This window comes from Lactuca virosa, chromosome 1 (assembly GCF_052849685.1).
Source record: "Lactuca virosa cultivar CGN04683 chromosome 1, Lactuca_virosa_CGN04683_v6, whole genome shotgun sequence".
NCBI lineage: Eukaryota > Viridiplantae > Streptophyta > Magnoliopsida > Asterales > Asteraceae > Lactuca > Lactuca virosa.
The window spans coordinates 153,929,059-153,939,958 of record NC_136426.1 but is presented as its reverse complement, the minus strand read 5'-3'; the positions used below and the strand labels follow the sequence as shown (position 1 = coordinate 153,939,958).

Below are 10,900 nucleotides of genomic sequence, written 5' to 3'. Positions count from 1 at the left end.
GTACTTGATGTCTCACATCCCCATTCCTTTCAGCCATTTTGGCTTTGCATTCCAGCCTTATTCCAGCCTTTCCAGCCCATTCTGGCTTTGCATTCCAGCCTTATTAATCAACCAATTCCACTCCATGGATGCTGCAGCACACATGGATCACCATTCCAACTATTCCAACTGAAACAAACTCTTCAATTTCTGCAAAGCTTTTACCATGTGAATTGTAACCGAATAATCAATCTCTACAAAATACAAACCTACTATATGATTCCATTCCAACCATAAGAAGTGAGATATCACTGATCATGTTTTCATTTTAAGAAACAGAAAAAAAATTACAATAACCATTTAGTTCATTAAACATAAAAACATTAATATTCATTCAGACTACAATCTATACAATCTAAAAGACTGTCATTTGTATATCTAGTTCATTAAACATAAAAACATTCTTAAATTTGTTAATGTCACACCTCTGACCTCTCTTTCTCTTTTGTGGCTAATTCATTGTATGCCTACAAAAACAAGAAAACTTAGGATTCAAAATCTCAAATAACTTTTAATGAAGAAAACTCAAATTATAGGACTTTCCTGCCATTAACAACTTCATCTATAGCAATACAAGGGTGAAAACTTCTCCACAACATAAAAAATATGATCAAATACAACATGAAATACAAGGGATGTTTGTGTACCTCCATAACAGCAACCTCCATAACTCGAAATCTGCAAACTTCCACAATAAAACACAAAATATAGCATCCTACTTTTGTATATCTCATTTTCCATAAAAAAAAAAAACTTTCGTCCAATTCCTCACTAGAAAATGGTTTTTTGAAAACATAACCAATTATAACAATGTATATAGAACTAACCATAGAATACAACTAATATCAAGTTGTTCGTTGTTCAACATCTCCATAATGGCCTCTGAACTAATCTCGGTTTCAACACTCAGAAAATGATGAGGGTAATGATGTGTTAGAGATTATGACTTAATCCAACTAATGAGAAGATTATGACACTTTTTTTATATATGAAATGAGAAGCAACTCTGATGTTCTGTATAATGTTTGCATAGAATGTTTTGGTAATTCAAGAATCCATGAAAGAATCTTGAAAAAGATGCATCACCTAATCTTTCCACATACAACATCCAAAACATAAAAAAATCATACCAAAAAAGTGTGATATAGTCATTTCATTCAGGTGAAAAAGCACTTGTTTTCAAGAATATAAACAGTTCACTTGCAGCATGGAGAGGCATAAGCACGCTTGTAACAGAACTAGCAGTGATAACAGATTGATCATACCAATCCGTGGACCCCACTGACCTCCCACCTTCTGAGAAAAGATCACCAAACAAAGGTGTTCTGAAACACAATGCTGTTGCAGAAAATTGTGTGAACTAAGTGGAGAAACGCCTCCTGTAGCAACAATATAAGGCTTTCGATACTGAACTCAGTAGAAACATTGTTTGTGGCAAACTCGTATCTACTTGCAAACAAACTAGACAACAAGTTGATAAATGATGCAAAAGATCCCAACAGCTTAGCATAATATTCAACATATCAAGGAGACAAGGAATATGAAGGAAACAAAATAGAGTCAATGATGTTTACAAACTATATGAACAAATGTTGGATGCTAATGCCACTCCAAAGATGTACAAAATAGAGTTGATGATGCTTTCTAGGGTTATCAACCATCAATATGAAGTAATATGTCGTACACAAAGAAGACATTGTCATAAACACAACATTAATCAACGAATCAATCAACTACACCCAAAGGCCGATCGTACCTGTAAACAATGTGAAAGAAGGAGGAGGCGGAAGCATCTGTAGGCCAGGGTAGGAGACTTCGTATGTGTCATCGACCGGAGACCGGCGACGGAGGCGTCGTTGGCCGAAGGCGGAGGCGTCGTTGGCCAGAGGCGGAGGCGTCGTTGGCAGAAGGCTTCGTCGTTCTCGTGATAAGCAAACAAGTATATGCAAAAGTGAGGAATTGCAATTTTGAATTTTGGGTCAATTTTGTTAAGTTTGAAAATTCTTTTTACCCTTTTTTTCTTTTGTATTAGTAAATCTTTTTTTTTCTTCAAGGAGCTCAAATGGTCTCCTTATTTTTACGGAAATTTTATTCCAGACAAAAAAACCCACAACTTTTATTTCGAGTGTATAATTATTTTGTTCGAATCTAACTCTTTTTGTTTTTTGCATGTTTATTGTGATATTTTTTTCTATAATAGTTTAATAATTAATTTAAACTTAAGAAACCCCCAACAAAATATTTTTAGTTTTCTATATAACTTTAAACATAACCTGGAAAAAAAATCACTATTAGAAATTGAACATGTGTTGAAATTTGAACATTAAAATCATAAATAATGAGAAATTCTAAATATTTTAATCTTTGAATATTAAATAAAAAAATAAAGGAAACTATAAATATATCAATCTTTCCATATTATCTTATTCTGTGAATACTACGAGTTATCTTCATTCTTATATAAATATGTAATTCGGGAAAAAGCCCACAGGGGCATTTTAGGAAAATTGCTTTTATTATGTTTGTTTCCCGGTTTTAGAGTATGACTCAAACTATTTTTTCTTTTATTATAAATATGCTACCTTATAGGTATTTAGAATAAAAGTTTTTTTTAGCAATAAAAGTTTTCTTTTCCACCAAGCAACATCAAAAAATCTCGTTTTTCTCTTCCCCTGTTATCACCAGTTGCATGCAAGAGCATGGCGTTTTGTGGCTTTAAGTGCTTGTTTCCTCAAGAACAGGGCATTTTAGGAAAATTGCTTTTATTGTGTTGTCTCCCATTTAACTCGGTAACTCGGAACTCGGTTTTATTGGTTAATAGTGATGGCTTTGAGGAGTTATTAGCTTCTGTGATGAACTCACTTTCATTTGTTTCTGGATTTTCTTGGGATGATGATTGTATTTGTAAGCCATTATTTTTGTTTGAAAAATCTTCATCAACCTCAATTTCCTTTAATTTTGTAGGATTTGGATTATGATTATGAACTTCAATATATTTATTAGGTTCTTCCATACATTCAGTTGATGAGCTTTTCTCCTTTTCATGTTCCTTACATGTCTAGTCTTTTGATTTACAAGTAGTTGTTTAACAGAATGGCACACCAATCTACATAATTACAGATCCAAGAAAATGATGCATAAAGTATTGATAATAATATATTTAGTTTCTGCAATAGTCACTGAAGAATTAATGCATTGGTATGTACGTACTGCATGAAACTATGAATGCCAAAAGATAATGCCTCATAATTTTTTCTTTTTCAATGGTCTACATATTTGTTCTTGAATTTCATATTGAAGACCATTTATGATTCTTGCTATCAATTCTCAGGTGATAATGGTATGTCCTATTACATGACACTGCTCAATGGATCCTGAAAGCAAGAATTTTTGAAGAGGTAATCTTGAAGATCAAATACTTTCTTTTTTTCCACTTCCTATTCAGTTAAAACAATGTCAATAAAGGCCAAGAAGACATTGATACTATAATCACTACAAAAAAAATTCACAATAATGGAACAATTGTGAAACTTTGTTACTTTATTACACAAGTAACTATCTGCATTGTGGTGTGTTGGTAATCTAGGACCAAGGGAGCTCACTAGTGCTGTGGATCTTATAAGTTACTATAAATTGTTACCATAATATGAGTTCTTTTGCAAGAAGTCACTTCCTTTGTCAATTTGAGATACACATTACCTTCATGATGTTATTTATTAATAGATAATAAATACATTATAACATCAATCTATCCTCAACTAGAAACTGTTTTCAAGAGACTTGATCTACTCTGTTTAAACTTCTGGACCATGTTGTAAGCCTTATTTTTTTTATGACATCACAATCTGAAATTTCAGCTCATGTCAAGATTTATTTTTTTGGAGGATGGAATGGAAACGGTAATGGAATGAGTTATTCCATTCCATTTCTTCCCTGATTCCATCATTACCAAAGACTGATTCCATCGAATTGCTATCACCATTTTGTTCTTTTTTATCATTCTCTTGTAATCTGTGTGTTTTCGTTCATTAATCCCAGAAGAATTGTTATCCCAGCAGTTTGTGGTGTTATTTTTATCTTGAGGGAATTTGAGTTCATAACAGTGTCACATAATTCACATTAATCTTGATGCAAAATACAACATGCAAAAGTTGTAATAAATGTTGATTTGTATCCAAATTCCACCATCAGTAGTAACCAAAATGACCAAAAGTAAAATGACTATATCCAAACAACATTTATTTGTATGAAAGATCTGGTATGTAATGACATATTTACCCCTGATTACGTAACAAATGGTGATGCTGAACTACTCCATGACTCAAAATTCTATCAAAATTACTATAAGAATTTTTTGAGACTGTTGATCCGGAATCCTCAAAGGAAGATATGCCAAAATGACCATATTGTCCTTTTTAATTCTCTAATCCTTCTTTGATGTACCTGAAAGAAAGTGAGCAAACCAAACCATGAATGAAAGGGCATTTTGGTCATTCGATCAACACTCAACTCAAGACATTTTTAATGAATCCATTAGTGGCATTACACTAGGAAAGTTTGATATTGGAATTAACAACACGTGCACAAGATTCCAAACATAGAGTCGGTAAGAAGGTATACGTATTATGTTTGCACTATATGTCTGTGTGTCTCATGGAACTTAATCTGATATTTTGACAGGCTTGATGAAAAAGGGAATGTGGTCTCTGTGAGTAAGAAGTTGATATATTGAAATTGATTGGTATGATCTTCGTACTCAAGGAATGTCAAGTAGTATTTGTCATTCCAATGTTCATGTTAATTACAATTGATTTTAACAAGAGGGTGTTTGAATTTTAAGATTTCAAGGTCATACGGTTAAAATTAAACAATAAGTTTTCAAAATAGAGATCCTACCATTTGATTTTGCATCTCGATCACAGCCAAAACGCTCCCTATCTTCGTAAAACAGTTGTAGTTCCTTTGTATTTCTTCCTGTGTTCGTCTGTTGCAAAAACAGAAATCAAAGCTCTTGCCCTTAAATTTGAACAACTGCCTGTGTTTGTCTATTGCAAAAACAGAAATTAAAGCTCTTACCCTTTAAATTTGAACCGCATGTGTGGTTAATTTGTATGATGATGATGGTTCGTTTGTAGGATTTTCAGGTTGGTTGAATTATTGGAGGTGCGAGGCGACGCTGGCCGATGATGATGGTGTTGCGACAGGGGAGATGGAGATGAAGGACCGATTAGTGGTGTAGAGATGGAGAAAGGGTGGTGTTAAGGTGTTCGGTTGAGAGGAGAGAAGTGTGGGAGGAGGAAGCTAGCTAAGTATCTGAGGAGGAAGCTGGTACTTATTCCGCGTATTCCATTTAGGTATTGAGCCATACTTAATCAAAATGGAGCGTATTTTATTTAGGTATCTGATCTTTGTTTCTAGTACGTCTCAATAACCGTATTAGATGTTGTAATTGGGCGTATTATATTTATTTAACCCTTTATAATACGGTTTTTATTTACAACCGTATTAGATGTGGGTGTACTGTATAACCTATTTTCCAGTAGTGCGTCTTCGTTTCAGATCTGGAAAGAGCAAACCCACCTTCAAGCATAGTAACCTTTTTGTTCATGTGTAAAATTGGAGGTGGGAATTATAAAGCTTGTATCTTGATGCAACTTTTAAAGATTATTGAAATCGATTTTTACAATCTATGGTTCAGATGTAGGAGGGAGAGAGAGAGAGAGAGAGAGAGAGAGAGAGAGAGAGAGAGAACCTATGGGTAGGTTGGACCCGACATATTTTGAACTAAAATCATAGGAAATTCTTGATTTTGGACCTTCCATGCAAGTTAAAAACGTTTTGGGCCCTATCCAAAGTTTTTTGAATACCATAGGGACCAATTTTACAGTTTTGTCTTTGCAATACTTATAGTTAATGGTTGTTAGCATTTTTTTTAACGAAATGTGAGTCACATATTACATTTTGGTAATAATCCAACTATCTAAATGTCTTCAACAACATAATGGTTTAAAAGAGGCCCACAGAATAACGAAGAGAAAGGGACATGAATTCATAGGATATCAAAAGCGTCTAGCAATAATTTTATTCCATAGTTGTAAGAGTGTGTCCAACCTAGAGCAATATAAGATCTCCAAAAGCAAAATTGATGTCAATTAAGATGCATTACAAGAAACTCAGGCAACTAATCAATTACATTGTACTAAAGGGAGACCCTATAACAATAAGAGTTCTAGAAGAGTGACATCGTGTATGTAGTGATGGAATACCTAAAACCCTAGAGGGGGTCACCTCTTGTGCTACAAGTTCCATCAATGGCTTCCCCTGGCAAAACATAACTTAAATCAACTCAAAAGTAAAGAAATTACATGAACACAGGCAAAACCTAGCTTAACCCCTTCATACGTGCTCCTTCCAAAAATAACAAGTATCCAATGACCTCTCGAACTGCAAATAATAAATCTTTTCAAAATGAGTTTCTTGACTCTGTTTCCAATGAATAGGTGATAAATGACATCCAAAATCCAAAAAATTAAACAGAGTCAACGTATTGATTAACTATAATGAACAAAAGATATCAAAGACGGCATAATTCAAAGATAATCTCTGAAAAAATTGATATAACAAGTAAAAGGATATCAAGATTTCTCTTGCGACTTTCAAAAAGTCAAACACAAGGAGGTTTTTGAAGTAGAAACTTACCCATCATCACTTCGACATAGGCATAGAGCGAGAAGTAGTTTATCATGTCATCGTTAAAATGCCAAACAATTTGGGAACTTAGGGTTTACTTCCCCACCGACGAGTTTTTTACATAAACATAGTTATCGAAAATTTTATTTACCAAGTAAAGGTAGTTTCAACTTTATTTACCAACTAATTGTATTTTTAATTAAAAAAAAAAACAAAAAAAAAAACCTAGTAGCCTCCGTTTCCTTCACACGATTTTCTCTCACGCGTTCCCTCCTTCTTCGTTGTACTCGTCTTCACTGTGCTTCTATCGCAAGAACCGCCTACGGCTCTTCTTCCACCGTTGGAATACCCTACAACCGCCCTAAGTCTGCCGGTCCTAGGTAAGTCCTTCTAATCGGCTTCTGTTGGTTAATGCTTTATTGCATAATATGTGTGTTTTCCTTATTGTTATAGGTTTCTTGTATATCTTTTACTCCACTGTAATGTATGTTAATGGTTCTTTCATCACTTCAAACATGTTGCTACTGTACGTGAGTTTCATTGCTTTTGTATTTAGTTTTTTTACTATATAATATCTTTAAGATCTTGCAAAAGTAACTTATGTGATTCTTATAATACCTGTTCTTTTTTAGGGTAGTAAGTTTTGTAATCGATGCATGTGTTTTATATATTAATATAATGTTAAAAATTTGTGACGGAGAAGAAGGTATAACTTACAACAAGTCTCCGAATAAAGCTCTCAAGGTTCAATGCGGAATACAGTTCAATGAACTCATCGATCAAATCCATATTGCTACGTCGATTGATAAGCAACAAAAGCGCATTAAAGTAATTTGCAGATATCCATCGGTTGTTGGAAAAGTAATGAAATATATTCCTCTCTCAATTACGGATGACAATGTCATTGAGATCATGTTTGATGCGTTTAGTCTCCATCAAGAACTAAGTAATATTGATCTATACTTAGAAGTTGAAGTCAATGGCATTAACTTATGTGATTCGTATAATACCTGTTCTTTTTTAGGGTAGTAAGTTTTGTAATCGATGCATGTGTTTTATATATTAATATGATGTTAAATCCTTTGAAATAAATACTTTTGTTTTTATAGATTTTCATTGCCATGACATCAAAATTTATTACATTATTATGTTATTGGGATGGAAAAATTTGTGATGGAGAAGAAGGTATAACTTACAACAAGTCTCCGAATAAAGCTATCAAGGTTCAATGCGGAATAAAGTTCAATGAACTCATCGATCAAATCCATATTGCTACGTCGATTGATAAGCAACAAAAGCGCATTAAAGTAATTTGCAGATATCCATCGGTTGTTGGAAAACTAATGAAATATATTCCTCTCTCAATTACGGATGACAATGTCATTGAGATCATGTTTGATGTGTTTAGTCTCCATCAAGAACTAAGTAATATTGATCTATACTTAGAAGTTGAAGTCAATGGCATTAAAAATCACACAGAGACAGTATTGGAAACTAATTTTCTATATTGATTTTCAAAGTATTGATAAAAATCTTCTATATTAATTTTCAAAGTGTTGATAAGTGTGATAGTAAAATTAAAAGTCTACTCAAATTGGCCAACATTACTATAGTCTAGGGGCCAATTGTAAATAAAGAAAAAATGGCTTTACACCACATTTAGACAGTACCAACGTAAAGTTTTTGAGTTATTTATTTTTTGTTATCTCACTGTTTCTATACATTCATACACAAAAATAAGGAATAGATATCGATCATCTTTGTTCCATCTCTAAACTTGATATCTTCATAATTAATTTTCATTACTTCCACGACAATGCTAAGTTTTACTTTTATTTTTGTTGATTTTTTTTATATTAACTACAGATGTCGCGAAACTTTTTCGAAAGAACAAGAAAGGGACACAACTTTATCACCGACTACGATTCATACTAATGGCGTGTCAGACATGATTCAAAATGAGGACTTTCGACATGATTTCTCAGTTTGCCGTTGTGAACAATGGAATGGATAGTGGATTTGACATGGACAATGAAGAAGATGAAATTGGTCAGGAAAATTTATATGATAATGAAAATGATAATGAAGGAGATGCAAATGTAAAGGGAGATGGCATTACCAACTAGTTTTACAAGTTTAGAAGGAATAGATGTGGCTAATGTTGACAATTGGATGATGTCACAATCTGAGAATACAAATGATTTAATTCAAGAGTTAAGAGAAAACTCTTTTAAAAGTAAGGAAGAACTTATCAGAGCCATCAAGCTTTACACGATTAAAAAGCATCGACAATATGAGTTTATCGAAACATGTCCAGCTATATGGAAGATAAGATGCAAGTTATGTTCACAAACCGGTTGTAAGTGGCAATTGTGTGCATGTAAACGCCAACGTAGTGGGTATTTTGAGATAACACGATACACAGGTCCACATACTTGTTTTCAAAATAGGATTACTCAAGACCACCCAAATCTAGATGCAAGCTTGATAGCTCAAGAAACAGAGCACCTTATTAAGGAACAACCATCTATTAGTGTCCCTACTTTGAGAGCCGAAATAATTGATAAATTAGGATACACTCCTTCATACATGTAGGTTTGGTTAGGAAAGCAGAAGGCGATTGAACGAGTATATGGAAATTGGGAGGAATCTTATATTATTTTACCAAAATTTCTTACTGCACTCCAATTTTTTAATCCTGGAACAATAGTTGAATGGTGCACTACGAGATCAATTGATGCGGATCAAATGGAGTTCAGACGTGTTTTTTGGCCTTTTTCTCCATCTATCAATGGATTTAAGCATTGTCGACCTGTTATTAGCATTGACGCGACACATTTATATGGCAAGTACAAGGGAAAGATGATGATTGCAATGGGAGTTGATGGTAACAATCAAAATTTTCCTTTAGCATTTGCTATTGTTGAGAATGAGTCATATAGTAGTTGGCATTGATTTCTTAATCAATTCAAGAAGAATGTGGTAAAAGAACAAGAGGGCATTTTGTTTAATATCTGATCGTCATAGTGGAATACTAAAGGTTGTTAATGAGCGAGGATCTCCCTGGTTGGAGCCATATAGTTTTCACAGGTATTATTTATTTTATTTCATTAACCACTTTTATTTTTACAGGTATTGTTTGCGACATTTCGTCAACAACTTCCATGACAAGTTTCGTAACTCACAATTGAAAGTTTTAGCTTACCGTGCTGGGAGTCAGAACCAAGTTCGTAAGTTCAATTCCATTATGGAAGAAATTGGAAAACTAAGGGGCTGTTTGGCAAGATCTTAATTTTTAAGAGGTCTGAATTGCAAAGAGGGTCTGAATTTTTAAGATCTGAATTTTAAAATGTTGATTGGTTGGAACCTCTGAATTATTGTGTTGAACAATAAAAATGACTATTTTACCCTTATGTATCATTTCTTTTAATTACAACATTATACTTCTTATTAAAACATCGTACTTTAAAAACTATGACCAATTATTCTAATTAGGTAGAAATAGGAAGTACAATGCTATGACAGCTAAATAGAGGACAAATATACTGATAAAAATCCATGAATCGTACGTATATAAACAATTTCAAAATCAAAACACTTTACATTTTAAATTCCTCTTTATATATATAAACAATTCCACATAAATTGTAATCATCTCTAACCTAATTGTAATCAAGATTACAATGTTTACAACTTTGAAAAACATACATATTAAACACCATGAATCTTGATATGCTCTTTCTTCACTTTTTCCAGTCTCTTTTACAAAGTGAAGACTAATAATAAATAATTAGAAACACAAAATCAATAAGCTTTAAACTATTAATAGCATTGAATTATGGCAGCCCCAACACAACAAAAATTGCAATCAACAATGAGAAGAACAAGAGCTAATTGCAAACTGAACACAACTCAAAAAACAATAACAGTTCATAAAACTACAATTCATATCTGAAACATAAGCACCACATTTGATTCAGTGTTTCTTTCTTAACTGCAACCAAATTCGCGATCTAACAGAATAAAAAAAGTGGAAGCTACACATACATTAAATTAAATAATCACATAAAGCATGAGATGGTGAACTGCATCAACAAATCAGCAAGATAGCAGCAAAAAACATCAGAAAAATCATGATTTTCCGAAGAACAAAACAGCAAAAACCAATATT

The 10,900-nt window shown here is 33.1% G+C and overlaps 1 long non-coding RNA gene across 1 annotated transcript; it reads right to left on the bottom strand.

The window, feature by feature from the left end:
- Positions 1-4,177: 4,177 nt before the first annotated feature.
- LOC145107148 (uncharacterized) lies at positions 4,178-5,319 on the bottom strand. The gene is made up of 3 exons (XR_013707743.1): positions 5,116-5,319; positions 4,936-5,023; positions 4,178-4,482 (listed from the first exon to the last, which is right to left on the bottom strand). It is a non-coding gene; the product is annotated as an uncharacterized LOC145107148 (long non-coding RNA).
- Between the last annotated feature and the right edge of the window lie 5,581 nt (positions 5,320-10,900).